Genomic DNA, 15,163 nt, shown 5'->3' on the forward strand with positions numbered 1-15,163 from the left:
TTCTTGTTCTTGACACACTTGTGACTTCAATGCTTGATTGACTCTTTAATGCTTGAGATAATATCACTAAATGCTCAAATGAATATCTTGTTCCTTTCACCATGTTATTATACTACCAAAGACATCACAAGGATTATGTCAATTCTTAGTACACGCCTCTTCAATGGGAAGTGACTGCTGCACTGTCGCATGATGCAATCACTCTCTACAATTGAGTTCCAGATGTATAGTTGACTTGTACTTATGTCAAAGAACACCAAGGTATCAGGTCCCTGTCGTGTTCCTCTTTGTAGTAGTTCATTAGCTGGAGTTCAGGCTGAACTTCATTCATTTGAAATGTATACCAAGTGAGTCAGGTTCCCTATCTAGTTCTTAACAATAAGTTTGTTAGATCATCAAAAACAAGAAATATAAGGCAAAAACGTTGAAAACCCATCAATTTCCCCCTTTTTGATGATGACAAACTTAGGCATTTATAGTATCTATTTAGAGCAGAAATAACCAGATGAGGCACCAGGAACTACCCAAGGTTCCTCCTTAATCAGACCCCCTGTTTCAATCAATTGGTCACCAAGTCCCACTGACCTTTTGCTTTTGATTCCCCCTTAATTAGATCCCCCGTTTCAATCATTTAGTACACTTCCCCCTTTTGAAATCATTAAAAATTCACAAGCAGGAAAACAATATAAAGAAGTTCAACACAGCCAACTCATGTCACATATGTGCACACAATATGACAGAAAAGAGAAGCCAAAGGAAAACAACATTTTACAAGCAAAAAGAGGAGTTATTTCATTGATATGAACAATGAACTGAGCAAAACAGGAGTAGTAATGGTGAAATCCAGCATGCCATCAGCAAAAGGATAAACAAAAATAGAAACAATAACCACAAAACATCATAACAGAAGATAATTGGTCACTAGGAGGTAACTAAGGGCACTAGCAGAGGAAGACTGGGAGAGGGAAGCAGAAAGTGTCTTAAGAACCAAGTCCAGTCAGGCATTTGCAGAACTGCTCTTCAAGCATTTTTGCGCGAAGCTTATCATTTTCCTTTGTCAACCGGTCAACTTATTCATTTGTGGAATTAATGAAATCGGGTCCTTTAACAGCTTGACCGAGCTGAGTTTCTAGTATGGCGTTTTGAGCCCTCAGCCTTCTAATCTCTTCAGAAGCAGCATTTTGAGCATTGATCAGGTGAGAAATAGTCGAGATGTTTCCACCAACCTGTTCTACGCACTCACATTCTTCCAGAGTAGTTTTATAGAAGGTTTGCTTGTGTGTTCCCACTTCGGGATTACCCAAGGGAACCTTGTAAAACTTAAACACTTGAGTGAGGAGGAATCCATATGGAAGCCCATGATTCCCATCTTTAAAGTTTTCCACCTTTTACATATGATCTATCATGATTGCTGGGAGATTGATCGGGAAAAACTCATCAAGAGCTTCCATTAGGAACAGATCAGACTTTGTAGTAATATACCGCCTCTTAGAGCGAGGTAAAAACACTGTATTAACCAGCTCAAAGAGAAGCTGATACTCAGGAAGTAGCACTTTCTTATGTACTTGTTCCCCCCTGCTAAATAGCTTGTTCTTTCATGATAGATTTCCTAAAATTAGCACCACAAACACCTTTGGCCGAGGACATTCTTTCACACGAAATTAGGAGAACCTTCCCCAATGCTGAAGCATCAAGTAAAATGTCTACTCCATTTACTAGCACACAGATGTGATACCCCTCAACAATAAAGAGAGATACGTAGAAATTTTGTACCGCATCTTTGTACACTATAGGTATGTTCTCCTGAAACAAGTGCTCCCATTGCTAAAATTACACTATCTCCAGAATTTGCCTCATACCTACCATCTCTGAGATTGTCGGGTCAAACATATGACCCCACAAGACTTTTTGAGTTCTCAATCTCTGCCACCAAAAACCACAGACACTAGGTATGGTCTTCATAGAACCAGGTTCCCCTACAGTTTCCCGTTTTCGTTTTCTAGATCATTCAACAGATTTCTCATTCCAACTTACAAACCCCATAGTATCTCCTTCAGACATAGCTTTCTCAGCTACACTCTTCTTAGACTTACTACCCAACAAAATAGTTAAGAAATCTGCATGGGATTCTGTACCAAGAACATCGGCTTCTCATGTCGATCTTCCGTTCGGCCAATTGGACAGCGTCATCTTCGTTTAGTTTACTATTCAACGTCCCCCAATCCCTAGTTGTACAAGTACAGCCCAGAAGCTTCCTCTTTCATATTGATGAAAGCGCTAGGCACCTCTTAACAGTTCAAAGTCCCCCCTTGTCTTACCCAGCTTTTAAGGTGAGAACAGCGGATTCAATATCAATAGCTGTGGATTCGATTCCTATTCTTATATATGCAACCTAAGCAGCTACTTTTGTCCGTGCATATCTTAAATCATGCTTTTCACAAGTTCGGTACGCTAGAGGGTGACGAAGGAACACTAGTTCTATTGTCTCTAAGCCCGCATTCTTCCTAGCAACCGAGTCGATGTCAAAGAACCCGAGCGAGGGCCTTCTCTGTGCATTCATGTGCAGCTAGGGGAGTTGCAGGACTAATTAAATTTCCAAATCTATAAGTCCTAGACTAGAAAGGAGATTTGCTTGGTGTTAAGTCAACTCTACTAGATGCAGTTGCCCAGGAATCCAATGCACTAACTCCTGGACTTAGACGATATGCCCTTAGGGATACGTCAGCAAGTAATCACTCTCACTAGTTGCCTTTCAAAGGCATTTTTACATTATCCCATTTCCACGTGAAAGCAGATAAGAAGTCTCGTCTTCATCCTATTGTGATGTCATCTCTATTAAACCTGTTATTCCTATCATGCTATTGCTTCTGTCTTCCAACCATCTAAGACCGGATTCAATAGCAACTCCTGCACCACATGATTTTGCACCTTCTAACATCTCGAGCTCGGTATTGTACCTTAACCTCAGTACACTTCACACCCACCCAATCGTGAGAAAATGACAATTCACTAAAAACTTCTCTTTTTGTTTTGACGTTGTCAACATCCCGAAAGAAAATTCCTTTGTTAGTGATTCGGCTTTCTATCTTAAAAAAGATAACGAAATTTCGAAGAAGCTCTTTTAAGAATATTTCCCGCACTTCTTCAATAAATTTTCCTACTTTATTATGCCGACTCCTCTCTCCGTATATTTTATGTTAGAAGGAAGGCCAAAAGCTGACCGGTGCTTTGTTTAGGGACGGGAGCCACTCCTTCTTTTCCGAGTTTGCCTAGGAGCTCCTGTCTTAAAAGACGAATACGAATTAGTAGGGCTGCCCCCAATAGCTCTTTTTGAATGGACATCTGAGATAGCATCAAGCCGAGCACAAAACAGATCTGGGCTGCTAATAAGGAGGACTGTTAAGCCTTCTAGCATAGGTGATGCCTTCCCAAGGTCTGGTCTCTTCGGTACAGGTACGGACTTTGAGAAGACGACCTTTTTCTTTTACTGTGTGGAATAAGAGCGGGACCCTTTCATTTATCAAGAATAGATAAACCAAAGCAGTCTACGATTGCCGGGTTTTTTAGGAATGGAATTTATAGGAAGATTAGCGGAACCGCCAGGAATCAGTACTGCGTCGACTGCTATGTGCTAAAGACTGCGGAATAAGAGATCTTAGTCCTTTCGACACGACATAAAATAAAGGTTGTTCTTGTTGCGGGTTTATCAGAGCTTGAGAATCTAGCTAGGGCTATTTGAACTAATAAGGAAAAGTAGGCATGCTAAGTACATTTTGATGGCATTGAATCAGAAGATAGCCTATCTAAAAGAAGATGAAATAGCAAGTGCTTGAGAAGCAAAGAAGCTGTGAGGGAATGCGCTCTGACTGATATCATTCAGACAATTCCATTCTTACTGTCCTAGGAAGAAGGAAAGGATAAAAGATCCCACAAACAGGGTTAGCGTAAGAAGAGCTTTTGCAAGAAGGGCGTCGTTCTCAGATGGGCAGATGGAGCTTTTAGAAAGAATTATCGATCGTCGGGAAGAGAAGGGGAATGAATCTTTTTTTGGGGGAATAAGCACTCTTGTCGCGTCTGGAGTTGTAGATATTAGGGGGAATCGCCTTTCGAGTTGTAAGAAAAAATACAGTTGTTAAAGTGAAAATAACTCTATTTTTTGACTTTTAAATAAGAATAATTATCCGATCAAGGGCTAACCCACGCACAGAGAAGGAAGAAGCTATCTCAATATCCTTCACACAGATGACATTTATCTTTCCCATGACTACTTAGTGTGTCTCAACAACCGTGTCGGAGAGAAGGAAGAGGGCTCTTTACCAGTATCATAGCTGGGAGAATGAAAGCATTAGTGGGAAGATCTTTTGTTCGATCTGCCTTGGGTAGGGCGATGAAAAAAGTCTAGTTCATCCTCGCGAATGAAACACATCTTATGAAATATACGGGCCGGGTGGGTCCAGGGTCCAACAGCCGGATCGATTACGAGTCATCTCCTAGCCTGATTTTCCTTTTGTTTCGGGTGGTTCAAACTAAATGAAAGAAAGGTCGAACAACTTCTTCTATTGAATAAACATCTGCTTCCTGGTCCTTTCAAACCAGTCAAAACCTGGAGCAAGGGATTTGAAGAACTTTATCAATGAGCTGGGACTAATAGCATTATCTGCTTTGGGACCTCAGTATACATGGTAAAATAAAGGGGATCTTAGTGATTTTACATTTGAGAAGCTAGTATTAATAGACATTGAAGAAGGGATGGTTTTTGCAGATGATGTTAATAAGTTGTGTTGCATGATTTCTTTGTGTGTTCTTAAAGTTTAGGGATAATGCCGCTTTTATTATTTAATAAATATCTCTTTCCGAACATATTTCCCCATGAGTAATGGGACATTCGGGATGAAGCCAATCAAAAAAAAAGAAAGCAAAATTCGATTTGGATAATAGCCTTTCTTATGACACAAGATTGTTCTGTTCCGGGACTATAGTGAATAAAGAGGGCCAGCTCTTGTTAACCCAGTACAACAAAGTAATAGAAGAGAGTTAGTACTCATTTAATTGACCTCCTTTTCGAAGTCAATGAATTTCTTTCTTTTACTTTTATTTTGTTCAAGTTGCTTCAGTGAATGAAAATGCTCAATAAAGCGGGTAGGTCTTACTAGCCCTTACACTCGTCAAACTTATTTACTTATTCTCCACAGTAATAGATTTACTTTAATTCTTTCCCAAGCATCTGGTAATTCTGGCTGCCTTTCCACTCCTCACTTTGGTTTCCACCAAGCCAATCAAATCTGCCTCTTGTGCTCTTATATAATCTTTGGCCTCTCTCTGCTTCTCGACTTTACCGATCTTTTTGACATTCCATATAAGGACCTTCATGTGGAACAATTGTTGTTTTTACATTCCCCTCGCACCTTAGCGCTACCTCTGGTTTTTTGTCTTGTGCATCCCTTATTTGTCTTTTGTTCTTTGTCCTTTACTTTCCCCCTCCCCCCTCTTTCTTAGAATTCAACATTTATGATATGTTTTGCATCTTGTTCTCCCACTCTTCATTCAGGGTGATTCGAACCAGGGGAGGATCTTCCACCTTGTTGGTCATAGCACCAGTACCTCTTACTGCTCTTCTCAGGTTCACCTCTTTTGGATGCCCTGAGGTTCTTGTTTGAAGTCATTTGTTTATCACAGAACAAGTCCCCCTCAGTCACTGCCATAGTTGACCCTCTCTTCCAGATCCTCGCTTCTATGAGCCAAATCACTCTCCTCGGGAGTTCTCTCCTTGACTACACCCTCCTCGGCTTTGTTACCCAAACACTCATCCTGAGCAATCTCTTCCGGTTCAGCAGTGTCCAGATCTGGCATCTTTGCCTCTTCTTGTTCAGGGTCCTCTAGAACCGCAAAACGGTTCGGGCTGACTAGGTCCAGTTGGGTCATTCCACTCGCACAACTAGTGTCCAGCCCCCCTTTGCTATTGTCACTACTGGTACCTGACCCCGTCGGCTCGATATTTTTGCAAACACCGACCCTTACTCAATAGGGCAATTCAAAGAGGAGAACGAGGACAACTGACTACCGCTAAAAGTCAGACTAAAAGTACACATTGTATGATTGAAAACTACCGCTGCATACTACCCGGTGCTTGCAGGTCTGACTGGTGCCTTCTCTCCAACAGCTGCTTCAATCAATGTTAAGTCTGACTAAGCCCGCAGCTGACTACTTATTGAAAGACCGAACAGGAAATGAAAAGTTGTACTACAACAACTGTAAATAAACATTCCCTCCCCGCTCTGACTTTGATCGACTTGCCCACACAATGACTTTTTTGAGAGAAGAGGTCAAGGGGCTAAGTGACTCTCGAAAGTCGTCTTTTGTATCGCGTCAAGAGAAATGACATAGATAAGATCATTGCTTAAAGAGTTTCATTGTCGAATTGATCTCGAAATTGGATCCCAATAGTTGCTGCTGCCCAAAGGTGCTTTATGAAAGCTGGTTCACAGCAGTGAAAGTACGATTGATTCCGTCGATCGAACGAAAACTGCTTCTTGCTTTTTTTTCCTCTCTGGCTTGACTACTCTGCTTGCTTAACACAAGTCTTATTTAACCTTCACGGACCACTTCACTACCCAGCAAGCTCCAGGTCAAAAGCAAGAAGCAAGGGCGCAGCAGCTGCGCGAAGTTGCGCCTTAGCGCATCCGTTTTCTTGCTCGTTAGCGCTGTTTTTTGATTGCAGCTAGCGCGCTTGACTAATAAGATAGAAAGGGCCTTTCTCGCTTGTTTGAAGCCATATAAGTCTTTCTTCAATCGGAAAGGGAAGTATTATAGGGCTTTAAGAGATAGGGACGTAAGCGCAGCGGTAAGAAAAAGTCACTCAGTGAATCGGTGGATCACACACTTGGAGACAGGGACAGGGACATGCCTGACTCTTTATAAAGTATACAAGTGTTGAAAGAGTGAAGTCTGGGGACAACGGTAAACGTGAGGAATGGCACCTCCGCCCTTCTAACGAAGTTCGCAAGCAAGGGACATGCCGAACACCTACCTTTCCAACTAAGTCCAAGGCGAGGACCCGTTAATTGACGATGCGTTCTGTCGTCAGCAAGCGGTGGACGACAAGGCCCCTTTACCTAAATATCTTGGGAAGCGAAGAGGACAGGTTTGAAACTCATTCGGTAATCTTCTCCTGAAGGTAGGCATTTCCCCAAGGCACTGATATGATGACTCTCTCAATTACACATGTTGTAGGGAGTTGAACGTCTTATTCTTATGAGTGGCCTATGTGAATATAAGCCAGGAGCAAGGATTCTGGAAAGTCAAATTCTATATTGCAAGTGCAAGTCGACGTTCCTGATATGAAAGTGAAAGTGGAGTGAAAGCCGGCCCTAAGCAGGATCCAAAGACGTTTAAGTCCAGTTCCAATCTAGATATAAAAGTCAAGTTCAATCGTCGAAAGTGAGATCTCTTTTAGTCCAGTCTTCTTTTCCCTTTTGAGTCAGGTTCTTAAGACAGGAAATCGGATTTTCTGAATATCTCTCTTCCGGCCTATGTTGTAAGTTAGTTAGTTAGAGATCGAAACTGGACCTGAGAGAGACTAGACTTCTAGTAAGAGTAGGTGTGCCTTAAGTTGAGGAGAGCTGTTCACAAGCAGTGGTTATGAGCTCTTTCTTGTTCCGGTTCAGAAGAGGCTGCACACCTTCAGTTGCACTAGTGGATTGAATAACCTTTTTTTTAGTGCCAACAAAGTGCATGTATTCTTGGTTAATAAAAACACAAGTATAGGCTGGAGGACTGATACTATAAGTAGGACAAAGGCCTTCAAAGTGAAATGAAAGGATTTTTTTAGCATTTTTCCACTTTATCCAAGGAATCCCTTTCTTGGCATTTGTATTTGAGAGAGAGAGCTATGCTTAGGTCAGTTCCTTCAGTCAACTTTTTTGGTAAGCCAAAAGTGAACTTTAGGTAAGTAAGTAGTCCCGTATGAAATTCATAAAACATTCATATCTGGCACTTGAGGAGGTCAATCTTAAGTGTTGGAAGCTACTGCTAAGGGACTCCCACTCATCTAGAAAGGATAGGCAATTGAGAGAGAATAGGGCGATAGCGACAGACACAGGAACTGAAATAGATTAAAAGATTACTTCCGTAGAGGAGAGGGGAAAGCTGCTTAGATAGGGCGATAGCCCGGTTTTTATTGTTTATCCTTTCCTGCGCTTGTCTTGTATTGAGGTATACCGAAGAAATGAGTAAATGTAGGTAACAGAAGGGGAGGGATTGTTGTTTTTTTATTAGTGAGGACAAGAAGCTTTCATTTTATTCAATCTAATGGTAGGGCTTTAAAGAGTAGGCGGTTCGTATCTTTCTATGACCCCCAGAATAAGAAGTAAGAGGATAGGCAGAGCAAGAGCTCTTGAAGTCTACCCGGGCGCCCTTCTTCATTCATCCATTTAGGCTCGGCTAGGAACACGTGGATCCAGGGAACCTGGCTTGGGAACAACTTCTTACTAGTAGGAGCTAATCACAGTAAGAGAGTCCAATCTCTGAAATAGAGCTTAATCTCTCCATAGTAGTCTACTAGTAGAAGGCTTAGGTTATGACTTGATCCAATAGAGTCAGAACACCTTTCTATCTAAAAGAAATGGTGCTTGATGAAAGGATCTAGATTCCACACTATGCTGTGGGCTGGGGAGAGAGCTGCTCTGCGAAGCTGGGCATTCAGTGTTCTTATGGAGGAACCATACTAGAAAGAGAATTGAAAGGGCCTTCAAAAAAGAGCGAGGGAGTGATGGGCAACACTAGTCTATATGTTTCTCGTGAGCCGCCAAGTACCAGTCTCGCAATAGTATTGGTGTAAAAGGATCGGTCCTTCACTTGCTGATCGTTCGCGAGTCGAACTCGCTCTCTTGCCACGCCTTCCACTCACTCGCTTGAGTCAGACTCAATCACTCTTTTAGTTTGGAGGATCATTCGTTATTCACTCTCTTGCTATTACCCGCAGGGAGCGCAGCAACCAAGATGCATATTATCATATAGAAAGAGGCGAAGCGTAGAGATTCGTACTACCAGAAAGGTTTCTCTAACCGGTAGGCAATAAAATCAGCCGATAGGCACAGTCAAGCATAGCGAATCACATAGTTAAGGCCCTACCTGCCAGCACGCGGATGGATAGGGCGGGCGAAGCGCGAAGGGGATGGATGTCTGAGCGGTTGAAAGAGTCGGTCTTGAAAACCGAAGTATTTATAGAAATACCGGGGGTTCGAATCCCTCTCCATCCGCGAGGTGATAAGTTCTTTCTTGCGTTATCTATAGATAAGAACGAATCGAATCGACTCGACTGATATGATAGATGGAATGGGAGTTTGTGTTCTATTTAGTTAGGACGTTGTCTCCCTTTCGTTATCTTCCGCTCTCCTTGTATAGGTTGGGAAAGGGCCGGGTGGATTACCTTTGGGAGCTAAGTCGAAGATCTCGGTGGTCTTGTAAGTGGTTGATAAACCGCGATTGCAGTTTTCTTTAGGAAGTCCCATAGCTGTGAGGCTTAACAGATAAAGAAAAACGGTGGATACTTTTCCGGTTAGAAGGTGACAACCCTAATAAATTGACAATGAAGGTGGCTCTTAGCTACATCTGCGCTCAAATTCCTTAATCGTTATTGCCTAGGCTTCGATGATCAACCCTTGGCACATTTAGGTTTTGATCTTCGGCCATCCTGGTCCTCAGGACCCAACACTATATTATTTAACTATATTTCCTTTAAAATGAAAAGATGCAAAAGGTGTTGATACGTCCTATCTACATAGAAATCTTACCCTCTTCCACACATTACCGGTGGATGCTACAACCGCTATCACTTTGGCTGCAGGATGGGAATGAAGGTCGAGGAGGCAGGGAAGAAAAGGTTATTCGCTATTCGCTTACCCTTATATCAAGCCTTGGTATGGCCTATACACGATGGATGAAGGTTTTGGCAAGGTTAAGAATGGATGGTACCTATAATCAGACCCAACCGTTGCAGTACTTGAGAAGAAAGAAAAAAAATTTCTCTTTTTATCTTAAGGCTGCTACCGATTCCTTATCTGTTATCCTGACGTCCTGTATGCAGGGTTGTTCAGAAATCCCTTTGCAACTTCCTGGACATTCATACTTTGTTCTGTAGTCTTTAAATTACCATATAGTTTCTATAATCATAATAAAGGCTATAGGTCATCGGTTGTGACGTTTACGAAGGGTCAACCCCTCAGATTTTTTAGTTCTTGGTCTTTATTCACACTTAAACATCATATGCTTGTGTGGATAGCTACTGAAAGGATGTATGGAACGACGAAGCTTTGCGACTATGCCATTCTTGGCGACGGTGATTGCCAACGAGAAGGTGACGACCACTTAGCATAATATATTGTTTCAGTGTACTATAACTATATCTAAAGAAAAGTCTCCCATTTGAAAGATTATTTATTATAAGTCATGTTTTGGAGTTTGCCAAATCATTTTTGAGCGACGAAGTTACTAGGGATTTCTCTCCAGTGTCTGCTAAGATGCTTCGGTATTTGGTTGATGCTATTATGTGGAAAAGACCCTGATTTTCTCAAAGATTAGAGATGTCACTGGTACTATCTTTCTGTCTTTGACCTATCGATTGAGGGGTGCTTCTTATCGTATCTGTGGTGCGCCCTATCGCCCTAAATCTAAGCGATGGAAGCCTTACTATCTTTGTATGCTTTCGCCGCCCGTTATCATTAAAACTGTGGTTAGGATTTCCAGATTTGGGAGTGTTAACGCCGAGTGTCGCGCGGGCCTTCATTCTTGAAAGGGCTAAAAGTAGCGCCTTCGCTTTGTTTGTAATGAAAAGGAAAGAGAAGATCTTCGGATATTTTTTCCAGGGGAGGACTTTCTTGATCGCCTCATTCTTCAACCATGGGTTAAGATGTGGCTAAAGTCTCTCCGATGGTAGCGTATATTACGCTCGAGGTCCCTCGAGCCTCCTCTTGTACCAATGTCTATATTCCGTTCTAGGAATAAGGTCAATCTCTTTTCCGGTATGTGGAGTTTTCTTTCGTTGTTACGACAGGCTGAGAGCAGTGCCCGCTCCCTTGTATTTGGGGGAGTTGTACGGTCGTTCCGCTCTTCGGGACTTTCTTTATTCTTTTTTCGTTAAAACAAATACAACTGAAAAATACTACTATGAATTTAGACTGACGGCGTACCTGAACACTCATGCCTGTAGACCCCTCGATTCTCTTTCTATGACTACTCTGGAAAAGAAAGTTTCACTACTCAATGGCTTTTGATCTTCTTTCCCCCATATAGATATTGAATAGAACGAGTTCACTTCATGATTTCGTGACATACCAAATAAGGGATTGTTAGAAGAAAGCTCCTATAGTGGACAGCTATAGCCTTTTGTATAGGTTGGGTGCATGTTTAAGGCCATAAAGTGCTCGCTTGAGGCGGCAAACAGAGATAGAATGATTTTTGAAGATGAATTATCGGCACCTTTAACTGTACTATCGGAACTGTGCTCTGAAGATTGATTTAAAGTAACCCAGTCAGATGTCTTAGAAAGGGTAGTGATCTCCCCCTGAAAAGTATCACGACCATAAAGAGAAGAAAAGAGAGATTGCATGTTGATAACAGAAAATGGCAATCTGTTGATTAAATACACTGTAGTAGTGAATGCTTCAACCCATAGATGCTTTGGTACTCCATTATTTATCATCAAAGTCAAAGCCATTTAAACTATAACTATATGTCGGTCTGTTCTTTCGGACACCCCATTCTGCAGCAGAGTATGAACACACGACAGCTCACGTTTGATTCCTATCTTTAGGAGCATGAAATCAAAGACCCTTGACACGTATTCTCCGCCGTAGTTTAGACCTCAACCTCTTGATCTGGAGATTTGACTTATTTTCCAAACTTTCTATATATTAAACTTAGAAAGAGCGTAGGACTTCTCTCTAAGTAAAGAAAGCCAGATCTATCTACTGTAGTCATCCACTTATAATAGTAAGTAAAGTACCTTGCACCTATGAATGACTGCACTCGAGTAGGACCCCTTAATTAAATTCAAGTAGTTGTCTGTGATATATCCTTAAATCAGCCATAGGTCAAATCACAAGTGGACACTAACGAATGAATCAATCCAAAGAAAGGCACACTTTTTTGGATTCTTATGTTTAATCCAGGAGCATACAATTGCCAACTGTAAACAATCACATGAATTGTTCAACCCATCTGAATGAAATGCAGGAATATACCCTAGACAATGGAAGAAGTCTTGCACTGTGTGTTGTGTATGTCTCAGGCTACGGCGGGTCCCATTCCTTATCCTAATGAAGCAGCTGAAAAAAAGTAATGTAGAGAAGAATACCCGTATAATAAAGCTTTCCCAACCGGCCAAGGATCCTTCCCGTGCGCTGATCGTGGATAAGACACTCAGAAGAAGAAAAGATGAGACGAAGATGGTTAGCTGCAAGGTGACTGACAGAAAACAAGTTGTTTTTAGGAGGAAAATGGAATCTATCATGAAGAATCTGGGATGAAGACATAGACCCACAGTGTGAAAGAGGTAAGAGAGTGCCATCTGCAATGTTAACAGAATCTTTGATAGGTAAAGGAGGCAGACAAAAAAGCTAAACATCTTTTTTCTTTCACGCGAGAAGGAAAGCACTTTTGGGGGCTGACGGTACTCCTTTGGATGGTTTAACGCGACTAGCAGACCACGTCGTGCTCCATCAAATAATGGACACTGACTACGATTTGGATTGTCTCCCCGGCTCAATGGAAAGACAACCCCGTTCTACACTTCATCAAGACGAAAATCATGCCTTGTCTATTCCTCCAAATACAATTTGCGTTTTCCTCAGCCGACCAGCAAAACAACGAATTCAACCGCAGATACCATTTAGCTAGCACATGCTAAAAAGAACAAGTAAATACCCGTCTCGTGCTTGACTCTATCTGTAAGACAGGTGTGTGCATCCACTTAGTGAGGAGACAATACCGGAGAGAAGAAATTCTCGCGAATGAGATATAAGACTCAAACTTATCGTATACAACTCTTATCTACGACAAGCCTTGGCTCTTCTCCTTATGGACTCTTCACTCTATCTGTCAGTGCTCTAGCTGTCCGAAAGCCAGGAGCAGCTACTGGCCTGGACTGATTGTAAAGAAAGAAGCCAAGAGGCCGCTAGAGAAAGAGTTCCGTTTTCGAGTCTGTTTCCGATTTTTCCGACCTTGAATCTAGGTTTCCCCTAATGCCTCCTTGCTGCTTTCAAAGCTACACTTCCTTCCTTCCTGCATAAGTTAATAAGAGATTCTATTATTCTACACTGACTTTACTATGCTTCTTATTAGTTATAGTAACTATACCCTCTAGGTTGAATTGCCACAATAGGGGCCTTCCTCAAGGGAGGAGTTCATACCCGGAGAAAGAAAGCAGACTACTAAATCTACTATTTAAACATATTGTTTGCACTAGTATCATAGCCATCTCTTTTAACATAACCTTTCGGCGTCTTCCTTTATGCTTCCCTCAAATCAGTACCCCCTCGATCGTCCCTTTATTCAATATCCGTCATGCTAAGAATAGGGGGTTTAGGAAGAATACGGGCTTTGTTTCGGGGTTTTCAGGTGTCGAATTCTTTTATCTTCACCAAGATGCTTTCTCAGCGATCTTTTCTCATCTTGAAGTTGATATCATGTCCTCTACTGACCCACCCCAATCAGCATTACTAGAGATTTCAACTCTCCCATGGCCATGATTAGTATAGATCATACCTTTGCCAAGATAACCTTTGAGGTACCTCAAGATCCTGTATACTACATGTAGGTGTGCTTGACAAGGAGCATGCATATACTGGCTTACCAACCCCACAACATAGGTAATGTCAGGTCTAGTGATAGTAAGATATCTAAGTTTTCCCACAGGCCTCTGATGCCTGCATCATCCAAGGGTTCTTTTCTCTTTTCTTCAAGCTTATGATTTTCTTCTATTGGGCTAATTGCGGCCTTGCAACCTAACATCCCTGTTTTCTTCAAATCAAGGACATACTTCTTTTGAGAGATGACTCTACTTCTTATAGATCTCGAAAACCTCTGTGTCCAAGAAGTACCTTAGCATGACAAGTTTATGTCGAAGGTGCGGCTCAGGTAAGCATTCAATCTTGTAATCTCATCAACATCATCACCAGTGACCACAATATTATAAACATTTACTATGATCCGGCTCACTTTCTCACCCTTTATTATGAAATGTGTGTGATCAGAAGCACACCTTTTGTAGCCAAACTAAACTATGGCCTTACTGAACTTCTCAAACCACGCCCTCAGGGATTGCTTCAATCCATACAGGGCTTTCTTCAATCTGCATAGTTTATGTGACTCCCCTTTCATTCCATATCCGGGTGCTATCTCTATATACACCTCCTCGTGCGAGTCCCCATGCAAGAAGGCATTTTTCACATCTAACTGATACAATGGCCATGATCTCTGTGTAGCCAAGGAAAGTAAGATTCTAATAGAAATGACCTTTGCCTCTGTTGAAAGGGTCTCGCCATAGTCTATTCCTTTGGTTTGTGTGAATCCTCTTGCCACTAACCTTGCTTTATATCTCTCAATCTCCCCACTTGGCTGGAATTTCACTGTGTATACCCATTTACATTTAGATCCCACAGTCTTCTTTCCAGGAGGTAAATCAACAATCTCCCATGTCTCATTCTTCTCAAGTGCACTCATCTCCTCCATCATCGCCCTCTTCCAGTGAGGGGCACAAAAGGCTTCCCTTGTAGTCTTTGGTATGGATACCGAATTAGAAGTGGATATAAAGGCTTTTAGGAGGATGACAATTTTGGATAGGATATATAGTAGTTCAAAGGGAGTTAGGTACAGGCTCTTTTTCCCCTTTCCTGACTGCAATCGTAAGATCAAGATCAGAAGTTTCAGGGTTAGTTTCACTCTTTTCATCTTGAGGCATATTAACATTTCCCAAATCAAGGGAAAGATCCTCGCTGTTAACAAGAGGAACATAAGGGACAACTAGTCCTCTCTTACCTCGTCAGGTCAGTATGTCTTCCACTAATTGGTCTTGACCGCATCTTCCCCTGGAGGAGTAGTAGCATTGTTTTCTCTATGGGCAGATGACATATGGATTATAAAACACGGCTGATCACTTGACTCAGGT

At 41.8% G+C, this 15,163-nt stretch overlaps 1 non-coding gene across 1 annotated transcript; it reads left to right on the forward strand.

Annotated features, from left to right (window-relative positions):
* Positions 1 to 9,170: 9,170 nt before the first annotated feature.
* TRNAS-UGA (transfer RNA serine (anticodon UGA)) lies at positions 9,171 to 9,257 on the forward strand. The gene has a single exon. It is a non-coding gene; the product is annotated as a tRNA-Ser (tRNA).
* Positions 9,258 to 15,163: the final 5,906 nt, after the last annotated feature.

Source organism: Nicotiana tabacum, chromosome 7 (assembly GCF_000715075.1).
Source record: "Nicotiana tabacum cultivar K326 chromosome 7, ASM71507v2, whole genome shotgun sequence".
Lineage (NCBI taxonomy): Eukaryota > Viridiplantae > Streptophyta > Magnoliopsida > Solanales > Solanaceae > Nicotiana > Nicotiana tabacum.